The 11,756-nt window shown below is 45.3% G+C and overlaps 1 pseudogene; it reads left to right on the plus strand.

Annotated features, from left to right (window-relative positions):
* The first annotated feature begins 1,715 nt into the window (after positions 1-1,715).
* LOC124651472 lies at positions 1,716-2,212 on the plus strand (annotated as a pseudogene).
* Positions 2,213-11,756: the final 9,544 nt, after the last annotated feature.

Below are 11,756 nucleotides of genomic sequence, written 5' to 3' on the forward strand. Positions count from 1 at the left end.
TCCTAAATATCGCTATCGCTGTTTGTTTACTTGTTTTATCGCTTGTTTACTTCCTGTAATATTACTACCATCAATCGCACGCCGGCAAGCACTTTTACGGCGCCGTACTACTGCTCATATTCATTCATACCACTTGTATTTCACTATCTCTTCGCCGAACTAGTGCACCTATTAGGTGTGTTGGGGACACAAGAGACTTCTTGCTTTGTGGTTGCGGGGTTGCATGAGAGGGATATCTTTGACCTCTTCCTCCCTGTGTTCGATAAACCTTGGGTGATCCACTTAAGGGAAACTTGCTGCTGTTCTACAAACCTCTGCTCTTGGAGGCCCAACACTGTCTACAAGAATAGAAGCACCCGTAGACATCACACATCAGCCGAAAAGGTTAGAGTACCGCTCCCGCAGCGGAGATCGCCCATACCACCAATCCAGCCAAAAATAGCTACGTCGCCCACTCCGCACCTGGTGCTTAGCTCCCAGCTTAAAGTACCACTTGAACTTATGCAGGGCATTCCAGAATTGCAACCCCTTTTTTGGTACAGACGGCGCAAAAATATCGCCATCACCCAAGTATTTCGCCCGCAGCAGGTCTACCCATAGACCCTCTGCGTTCTGCTATAGCTTACAAAGCCATTTAAGCATTAAGGCAATATTCATAATGCGAGTATTAAGGATGCTGAGCCCCCTCCCCCCTCCTTAGGTTTACACACGGTCGCCCAATCGACCATGTGGTACTTACGCTTCTGTCCCACACTTTCCCAAAAGAAGCGAGACCTCACCTTATCAAAACTCGCATGAGTCGCATCAAAGAGCATGTACAAACTCATCTCAAATATAGAGAGGCTAGACAAGCAAGAGTTAGTGAGTTCTAGCCCGCCCGCAGAAGCGAGGAAAAGGCCATAACATAGGTCCATCCTATGACCCACCTTTCCGGTCAGAAAGTCCCAATCTGAAATTCGGAGGATCTTGTCGCTCACTGCAGCCCCAGGTAGGAGATAGGGAACTTTCCCAGCCTGCAGTCAGCAATTTAGCAGAGCGAACCCGCTCCTAGTCCGTAATCTCCACTACGATGGCCGACTGAAGCTTCGATCAAAACTGATCTGTCAGGTTATTTGAAATGGATGGGCTGTATAAAGGAACAAATGATAGTCGATCTACGGTTTCGACCAAGATGCACCAATTATGGACAGGATCTCCTGATATTTGTCGTCGGAGTACAACGTTCTGTTAGTAGATGCCGATCTGGCTTTCATGAGAGACAACAGAGAGACGAGACAGCTCAACTTGCATTGTCTGTATCTACAGGCGCCAGCGCTCGCGTGGGGCACTGACACACCAACTGCTCTTTTGTTCATACCCATATTTGACAGAGCATCATAGATAAACTTATGTTCTGTGAGAAGACAACTCGCATAAAAAAAAAATCTCAGTTCATACATTTTAATGCTAAATTATCAAGCAAACATTATTGTTAAAAAACAACGAGTACAGTACAGATTGGATCCATAAATGATAGACCTCATGTGCATGATCAAGATCCAGGGGACCATGGACTCCTAATGCCACAAATGCAATCCTCTGTTTATAAACATATTGCTGCTTCACTTGTGAGCAGTGTGTGTGAGTAAAGTCTGTAGCCTGTAGGGAGAGTAGCTGTATACTAACAGCACAATACGTACACACACGCCTCCCTTCTGTACTCATCCCGGCCAGCCATGGCCTTCTTCAAGCTCCACTCCATGTCCTTTGCCGCCATTGTCGTCGTCCTGGCGTTAGCGGCGCAGCGGCTGTCCGCCGCCGCGGGGACATCGGCGCACCTGCACGTGTACATGCACGACGTGCTGGGCGACAGCGCGGTGATCGTGGCAAAAGGCCCGCGAGGCGTCTTCGGCAACACGGTGGTGATGGACGACGTGCTGACGGACGGCACGGCGGCGACGTCGGCCGCCGTGGGGCGCGCCCAGGGCCAGTACATGGTGGCCTCGTCGAATGGCGGGTTCGAGCTGATGGTGAACATGAACGTGGTGCTCACGTCGGGCCCCTACACGCCGGGAGCTCGGTCACGGTGATGGGGCGCGACGACACTGGCGTGGCGGTGCGCGAGCTCACGGTGGTCGGCGGCACGGGGCAGTTCCGGATGGCGCGCGGGTACGTGCTCTGGAAGACCGTCCGCCCCGACCTGCTCGAGCTCGACATCTACGTCAACCCATGATGCGCTCTTGGTGGCACGCGTACCTGCGCCGAGTGCGACAAAGCGATATACTACGTGAATGCAATGCGTAATACAGTCTTTCTACACTACTTAAAAAGGAGGAATGTGTTCCCTATTCTGCCTCAGCTCTCACTACGACCAAAGTTTTCGTCGTCCGTCGCTCCGCTTGTCCAACACTTCCGAATGACAGGTTTGCCCTCCCACCAACCTACATACCGTTTCATCTCTTTTCTTCTCCTACCGAACAACCCACCTGCTCCCTCACCTTCCTCCATCGACGCCGCCGCCCACATCCGCACCTTCCCCACTGGCGCCTCTCTAGCACCACCGGGATTCCTCCCCACCTCCAGTACCTCCGAGCTTAATCCCCACCCCACAACACCACTGGCGCCTTCCCTTGCCGAATCTGGAACTAGGGTTCCCAGCCAAGAATCTCTAGATCAATCGACGGTCGGCGCCGGAGCGGAAGTTGCGCCGCCAAAGTGCAGGTAGGTAGGGGAAGAGGTCGTGCGGCTTGGAGCGTGCAGTGGCCGACGAAGCGATTGTCGCTGTCGTCGGCGCTAATACAGCGAGCGGGTCGAGTGCGGGTCGGAAAAAAAAATGCCGGTGGTTCCCGTGACCAACTTCAGATTTTGGTGTGTCCGGATGAACAAGTCGTGGGGTTGCTTCATGTAATTCTACAATTCCACAAGATGTATTGTGTTCTACGGAGTAATATCTATATCTAGATCCAGCATGTGAGCCATTTCTTAACAGATTTATGTTCCCAACCTACAGATCCCGCCGACGACCAATCGCCGCGAACCTCAACGACCACTGGCGGGGGCGTGACCAGCACTATCACGGGGCAAGCCGGCAGCGACGCGACACGAACAACACCAGCAGCAGAGTCGCAGAGGGTTGAGTAGCAGCGGAAGCTCCCCACGCGATCCACCTCCCCTAAGCCAGGTACTCAACCAAATCTTCTGTTGGAGCCTCTCTTTTAATTGTTTTCTTTGAACCTGAGATCTGGGCAAGTCCCTTTCAGTACATCTTCTGTTGCAGCCTATCTTTTGATTGTTTTCTTTGAACCTATGATATGGGCAATTCCCTTTTCCGTACATGGATGCCGCAACACAAATTTATTCAGACTTTCATGATCTAGATCCATACATGGATGCTGCAATTTTTCTTCACCTTGTGTCAAGAACAAATGTGTCATTAATTTGTTCCTATGAAAATTTCCTCACGTTGTGTTAGGAACACATAGCCTATTAATTTGTTTGTAGTAAATTAATAAGAATAAGCAAATCCAATGGATTTTTGTACACGTGAATGAAATCAAGTGTTATGTAGTCTGTACTCGTGAATGTGCTTGATATTGCTCCCTTTTTACTGAATTAGTGGAAGTTGAGCTTAAAGGCGTGGAAAAGGATTGATTTCACATCCTGTTTGTATGTACTTGCTCAGCAACCTCTGTATGTTCTCAATTAAGTATTGGATATGCTCTGCCAAATAAGCATCGGAACATGGTGATAATGTTGTAATCTTCTCAATATCTGGATTTGTGCATTATTTTCCTAGGGTTATAATGGTTTCAGCTAACTGCTTTTACAAATGGGGTATCATTAGAAAATCACCCCTTGAGTAGGGTTATTGCATTTTCATGTATGTTGAATTGATTATAACATAACAATGAGGTTGCAACAAAAGTCTCAAACCAGGGCTATGTGGTACAGTGCTCAGGGATCCCAGAATAGTCGCATCACAAGAGGTATTTGAAGGTCAAAACATGTGCATACTGCAATTTGCACAAGCAGTAGACCTAACAAATTGGTTGTAGGGTTTCCGATGTCAAATAGACATCTAACACTAAAACAGGCATTTTCTTTCGTTGGTAACTGAATTTTCCTTATTGCATTTGATCAGTAGTGATGTGCTACTGCCAGTTGTTTAGAAGCCTTATTGTCAAGACTAGCACCGATGTTGCATTGCCTCTGTTTTTATCCATATTTAAGGTATTGTTATAGCATACAGTAGTAAGGCGTTGCTATAGTGTAGTTCATAGGCGTGTGGTTGTTGATTACTAATTCCCGTGACATTCTGATTTTTGGTTATCTATAAATTTTCCTGTGGGATCTATTTCAGTGCACCGCGATATGGGTGAAGAAAATTAGCCGAGCAACGGTTAGTTAAACAATTCAGTTAGGAAACTGATTTGGCATCCGCGGAAATCATAGCAAAGGTAAGCTAAGAGCCTTTCACTCGAACTCCATGTTCTTATGGTCATTGATCTTCTATGTTAATCATGTATACTGTTGCTATATACCTTTTATGCTCTAAGATGGTTGCATAACACATACCTTGTAAGTACACTATAAGCTAAACATTGCAAGCACATAAAAACAGAGGCATTTTATGTTCTAAGATGTTTGCAAAGTCACCTGTCAATGTATGGTTCATTACGTAGTGTATTGCTTTTCCAGTTCTTTTTCCCATTAGATGCATGTGAACATATTTTCCCATTAGATGCGGGTGAACATATTAGATTCTTGATGATGCAGGTGAACATATTTTCCCATTAGTGGGTGAACACATTGGGGTTTATGTTTTATTAGTTGAAAGTAAAGAGTGTCTCCTTACCATCAACTGAGTCAACAAAATTAGCAACTGCCACGGCCTCATGCTCGCCCTGATAGCAGGGAGCACCCTCTTATGAGGCATGTACTTGAGGCCTATTGCTGCCAGCAGACCAAATAATGCACCAACATACACAATCATCGAGGCTGCATTTTTGGAATCATGTATGTCAAATCCCATAACATTTTTCTGATTAAATTTCTCAAGAGAACCCTCAAGACCATTGTCAGGATTTTCCATGGTTGAAAGATCAAGCTCTTGTATGAATGAAAAAAATCTTGCTGAATGCTTGGAGAGCACTTGGTTTGACGGTACCAAGAGAAGCTGTAGCTTGTTTCTTCAAGATACAACCCATAAAGGCATAAAACCTATATTCTGGTGGTGGTCGGGACGGAGGTGACCGGAATCCGACGTGCGGCGGCCGGAATCTGCAGGCGGTACCATTCGAGCAAGCGTCTCGGCGCTGCTGATGGTGACCCTCAAGGCGAGCAGCACCTGGACCTGGCGGTTTGTGTGCTGCCTACGGGGCGAATGGTTTCTGTCGGTTCAGCCTGTCTCAAACCAGCTAACAGTTTTGTGCTCCCAGTTTTAATCCCAAAACCAGTTCAACCCGGTATAAACTGTGTATCTGGTTCGGTGCGGTCTGGGCTCATGGTTTAGCAGGTTTGACACCAAACTATGAACAGGCTTACCAATAATGCTACTCCAGGAGATGAAATATCAAAGGTAATGAGATGTTCTTATTACTTTAGCCACGATTTTATCAGAATCAAGCTTTAGGAATGGATGATCTAGCAAGTCTAGATATGAAATAACGTTTAATAAGACTTGGTTCCTGTTCAACATCACATCTAGGACTAATTAACAAACAGGTAAACTATATATGAACGTAAATCAAAATAAGCTGAGAGGGATAATCTAATTTTTGTGCATGTGATGCGTTTGGAAGCAGATAATTTGAAACCCCAGCTTTAAACTAATGTTTCAGGCTTCCATGAATGCATGTACATTATACAAGGTGTAACCTGAAGCTGGTGTACTGGTAAAAGTAAGTCCTTTGATTTGTTGAGCCACATATGACATATCTCCATCTCCTATGCTTATATATTAGAAAGCTTTCATTCCCTTAGTGTATAGTGTCCTCTTATGGTATCCTGATGTTTTTCTACTACTTTGATGGATACAATTGTAAATGGTGTATAATGTACATGGTTCAAAATGTAATTAGTCTACATGTCAAAATAATTCAATAGAGATGGAGTAATGTAGTTATCTTGTCACAATAAATAACTATGAAGCTCTTAGTTTGCAGAGTAATCTTAATGGGCCAAAATTCTTGGCCGGATCAGGTTCGTAGGAGAAATAATGTAGCAAACTTGGATTAGTAATACTTGAAGTTTTTTTCATGATATAATGTTTGAGTTATATATTTCCTGTTGTTCCATTTTCACTATGCCTCAAATGCACTATATTTCCAAATCCAATGAGGTCACTCGCCCTAATCAATTGCCATTCTTGACATGACTTCAGGTGCAGAAATTTGTGATAATTGACGGCCATTTTCAACAAAGTCTCTAATTATTGATTGATCTCTAACAATCATTTCATATGTATCTTGAAAAGAGAGCTTACTAGATCTACCAATGATTTATTGTAAGATCTAGGAATAATACAAGTGTATCAGGTCGAATAGGGTTTGCATGTTCAGGGCCTGTTCGTTTTTACATGTTTGAGAAATTAACAAGTAATGTAAACTTCAGGTTATCAAAACAACATGAATAAAAAAGAGGGGTGTGTTGTCCATGGGAAGCTTTTGTGCTAGCGTTTTTGTTGGTTTGAGTGGATGTTTTTTTATATAAGCGATATTAATGGATTAATTTTGATGGCTTTAAGAAAATTAGTGTCTTATTAATTTTTTAATACTATGGTAGACATGAATTTTATGTATACTATGTTATATGTGCGATGATCTTTTTTTTATAACCAGTGTATCATGATGCAGTCCTTGGCTTAGCAGATGTAATTGCTCCCTTCTATGTTTTAATACTTATGTCTTCTCTTTAACATAACCATGCTACTGTTTAAATAATAGAGTGCCGTGCAATAGTTATATGTCAAAATCTTTGTTATGTATTTGTTAAAAATAGTTGATCCATCTCCTATGTTTTCTGAATAGAGTTAACGAACTATATACTGATATCTGAAGTAGTTAATATTTGTTTACATACTATGCAATGTATAGGGTGGTTATTATGAAATTTAAGTCGTCCAACTATACACGACTAAAAGACTGAAGTATTAAATATTTCTATTTTGTCCATTCTAATATTCCCGGCACTTGGGATAACCATTGGTAGGTTGGTCAAATCATGCCAAGTCTATTTGCTCGTAGACCATTTTAGTTTAAATTGTTGCACAAACATTTATCATGCTAGAACTTGGAACCATGTACATGCACAACAATTAGGGATGAAAATGGAGCAGATACGAACGGAACTAAGTGGTGCCACATTTGTTTTCACAATTTTTTTGCGAAAGAAAAAACGAATGCAGAAACCCCGGAAACAAAAACGGAACCAGATATTGTCAACAATATGCAAATATTGGCTGGAATTAAGAAAACCCTTAAATCATACAAAAAAAATCTCACGCATTCAAACAAGCCAGCAAAGTAGTTTCCTAATTCTAGCGTGGTCCTTGATTTACTATGAAATAAGGGAAGCTAAAACCTTGGAAGCCTCCACAAAATGATGGGATTACGTGATTGCCAATTTTGGGAAGAGCAGCTTTGGAAGTTTGGAATGGCAAGGTCATGTGACTGGCATGTGGGATTGGGCGATGCACATTAACCCTAAATTGGAAATTCCATATTAGCCGAAAACAGAAATTCTGTTTCCGCACCTGTTCCACCGGAAAACGTTGCTCTGTTTTTTGTTTTCGTTTCCGCAAAAAAAGTCCCATTTTCGTTTTGCAAAACTCCATTTCCATTTTCATATTTCCATTCAATTTTCATTTTTCCACGGGAAAGTCGGAAACTTTCCGCTCCACTTTCATCCCTAACAACAATCTTGTATGTTATTGCGTTCGTTATTATCATGTTGTAGTACATTATAATATTCCTGATTTTTTTAAAAAAAATTTATAGTGAGTTGTAAACTATATATGTGCATGAGAAATAAAATTTGAGGTCCCGTGGCAACGCACGGGCATTTGTACTAGTTATCTCTCATTCTTCAGTTTTGTCTACGCACATGGGATGTGAACGCTGCTCGATCATATGTGGCTATTTTTCACATTTTCCATCCCTGTCACTGTTGAATTGTCTAATTCTCGAGGATAGAGCAGACAACCCATGACCATTTTTTGCTACGACATTTCTATGATTCTTCAACGAAGGTAACTACGTAAGTGCGACGAGGCTGCTAAGTGCGACGCCGATGCTCGTTGCTTCTTCTTCCCCGTGTCATGGCCCTTTTTTAGATAAAAGGCACAAGATGCCCGACTTTAAATTAATAAAGCCCTCAGGTTGGAAAACTCTCGAATGAACCGGCGGGCAAGTGCTCTGGGCAGAACTCGCATTATCATTGGTTGAAGTGTTGTGTGGGGCCGATGATGGCAGATCTAGCATGTGCTGATACAATAGAAATACCCGGAAAGAATACTAAGAATGGCCCACCACTATGAGAGAGATAGGGTGTACCAAAATCGCGTGCAGTGCAGCTGTCAGGCCGTCACCCACTCCCAACTCTCTCTCTCCCTTCACTGACTTTTGGCACGCTTCTAAACCCAGGACATCCTCTTATACTTGGAGGAGTATTTTGTTTGGGCGAGATCTTCTTCTCCGTGGTGTTCAATGGGGTATTGGCGATGGTAAGACGTTGAAAATATCTTCAGATCACTGGATACCAGAACGACCACCGTATATGCTCAAACCTGTGAAACCAATACCGGCTGTGGCGACTGTTAGCTGTCTGATTGATGAAGAGAATAGCTGCTGGATTCCAGAGACGGTGAATGCTTTCTTTGTACTGAGACTGCTGAATATATTATGCGGATCCAAATCAGTTGACATGGAGGTGATTTTGTTCGTTGGCCGCACACTAAGCATGGACTGTACACTGTCCGCTCCGCATATAATTTGGCTAGACCTGAGGGCTTTTTTGTCGAGCGCAGTCGACGGGGCAGAGGTACGTCTTCTACTGCGGCGAATGATGAGAAACAATGGAAGAATATCTGCTCCTGGGAAGATGAAAATTCACTTATGGAGATTTGCCCACGATTGCCTTCCGAGTGGTGTGCAAATGCAGCGTCGACAAATTCCGACAAGTGACGCCTGCGTTTTCTGTGGACGAGAGGAGGATATAGCACATGCTATGCTACTCTGCCAGTTTGCAATGGAGGTGTGGCGCTTGGTCAAACGGAAATATATGATTCAGTTACAGCGGCATGATCTTATGTCAACCAAGTATTGGCTGTTCGAGTTTCTTGCTAATGCAACTCAGTTGGAGGCCACGGTCCTTGCTGTTGGATGTTGGTATATCTGGGAGGCACGTAATGATGCGAGGAATAATCGAGGCCACCCTGATCCAACCAGAACGAGTGTGAAAATCCTCGCATACATCGACATGATCATTCAGCAATGCTTCAAGGTGAAACCTGGCAATAGGCGTGAGATTGATGTAGCTCCAAGATGGTCTCCGCCGCCTCCAGGTGTTGTCCTTGTTAACTCTGATGTTGCGCTATTCGCGGACTGCAGGCGGATGGCCATGGGAGCAGTGCTTCGGGACTCCGAGGGGAAGTGCTTGGCTGCGGCAAGCTTACCCCTCCAGGGTTTTACATCTCCAGAAATGGGCGAGGCACTAGCTCTACGTGGTGCGGTGATGATTGCACGCGACAAGGGCTTCAACAAAGTGATATTTGTCTCTGATTGTTTGTCTTTGATCCAGAGGCTCAACTCTCCAGCACTAGATCGCTCCGAGGTTGGTTCAGTGGTCAAGGACATCAAGTCCTTGATGGCAGGCTTCTCCACTGCTAGTTTTTGGCATGTGAAACGTTGTCTGAACGAAGCGGCACACATTTTAGCTAAAACTTGTAATTTAGCTTCACTAGGTTTTATTTCGATTTCTGTCCCGAAATGCATCCGAAAGACTCTTTGTATTGATGTGCGTTGATAAATAAAGTGCCGCTTTCCTGTCAAAAAAAACTCTCTCTCTCCACCTCATCCGTTTCTCTCTCTACCACGCCGTCGCAGATCGAAACGTCCATGGAGAGAACGAGAAAACTGCACGCCTCTCAGGCTATCAGTCTCAGCCCATCAACCACATGATCTAGCACCGCCGTCGTCTGCGTGCTCCCACTGGTCATCGTCCCGCGGGGCTCTGCTCGGTCTGCGCGCTGTCGCTGATCGCCGTCTCGAGGCGCTATCTCATCACCGCTGTGAGCTGTCAGACCGTCGCTGGTCGCCGTTTCCGCGCGCTGTCTCGTCGCCGCCTGCGCGCTGTCAGACCGTCGCCTGCATCGTGGCTGTCCAGTCCCTGCGAGGCTCGCCTAGTGCAATGAACACTCGACGTGCTCGAGCTCAAACCAACCCCGTACACGGTGTTGTCCTGATGGAGCTCTATGGCAGTGCGGCCGCCGGTTATTTCAAAATGAGAACCTCCTCTCTGTAGGCCGTAGCTCAGGCCACCGCCGCACGCTGGTTCCTCAGATCGATCGAGAAAATAGCGAGAATGCTGCAGAGGAGATGCTTTAATTGCTGGTCGAAAATAGCAGCCCTTGTTGTGGTCCCAACCTCAAAAGCGTCATATGCTCTGCTGCGTTGCGCCTGCGACGGGAGCGGCAGGGAGCTCATTCACTTCGGCAGGGTCCACACGCATGTATGTATACGAATAACACACCTGCGACACGACAGCTGACCTTGTACACGATTGCTGGACCAATCAACAGCCAAGTTGACGCGGGTTCACATGCCGCCGGGTTCCATCGATTCACTATCCAGATGGTTCGACAACATAAGTATCATTACATGCTGCGGCATACAGCTTCGCCAAATAAAATAAACTAGGCAAGAACTGCCGTCCCAACATGGTCATGACACAGCAAAAGCAACTCTGGCAGCTGGCTCATTCCCCCTTGGTGCGGTTGCGTTGTGAAGAAGCTTGAGCTTGACGATCGCGTGCTCTATCCAGGGCCGATCCAGGGGCTTTGCCAGGGGCTTCCACAACTGTAGAAACAACATTGTTCATAAATTTTGATTCAATGGCCATCTTGTTTCTAAAGAGCCAAAGTGCCCAAGGTTGAGCAATGAAAAGCAACCAAACGCATCTTCTAAATCTACCCGAAAGACTACAGATGATAGCAAACAATTGAGCAAAGTTAGCGGGACACCAGCTGCAGCCCAACAACTGTCGGGTTACACTCCAAGCAAAAAACAGTCGTTGAGCACGTGAAGAAAATATGGACAGCGTCTTTCGGCCTACCACACAGTTTGCAACAGCCGTTTCCTGGCCCCTACCGGGTAGCAATGTTCAAGCTCATGGGTAACTTGTCAAGCACTAACTGCCATGAGAAGTTGTTCTTGAGCGGGATGCGCGCTGCCCAGACATCTCGGAAATGAGAGATGGAGGCACCTTGCACCAGCTTCAAGTACTTCTATCGGACCGAAAAACACCCTGATGGCTCAAAATTCCAAGTCACCCTATCTTGGCCATGCGTGAGGTTGGTTTGTTCAATGATGGTTCTCAGTTGGTGCCAATCCCTCATACCCTGTTGGTCGAGCGATCCGAGGAAGGTCAAATGGCTCCCACCCCCGCAAACCTGAGCCACCGTGCTTATTTGCATATTTGATATGTTAAACAGCTCAGAGAATCTGTCTTTGAGAGCCATTTCTCATGTCCACTTGTCCATCCAAAATTACGTACGGTTC

This window comes from Lolium rigidum, chromosome 5 (genome assembly GCF_022539505.1).
Source record: "Lolium rigidum isolate FL_2022 chromosome 5, APGP_CSIRO_Lrig_0.1, whole genome shotgun sequence".
In the NCBI taxonomy this organism is placed as follows: Eukaryota; Viridiplantae; Streptophyta; class Magnoliopsida; order Poales; family Poaceae; genus Lolium; species Lolium rigidum.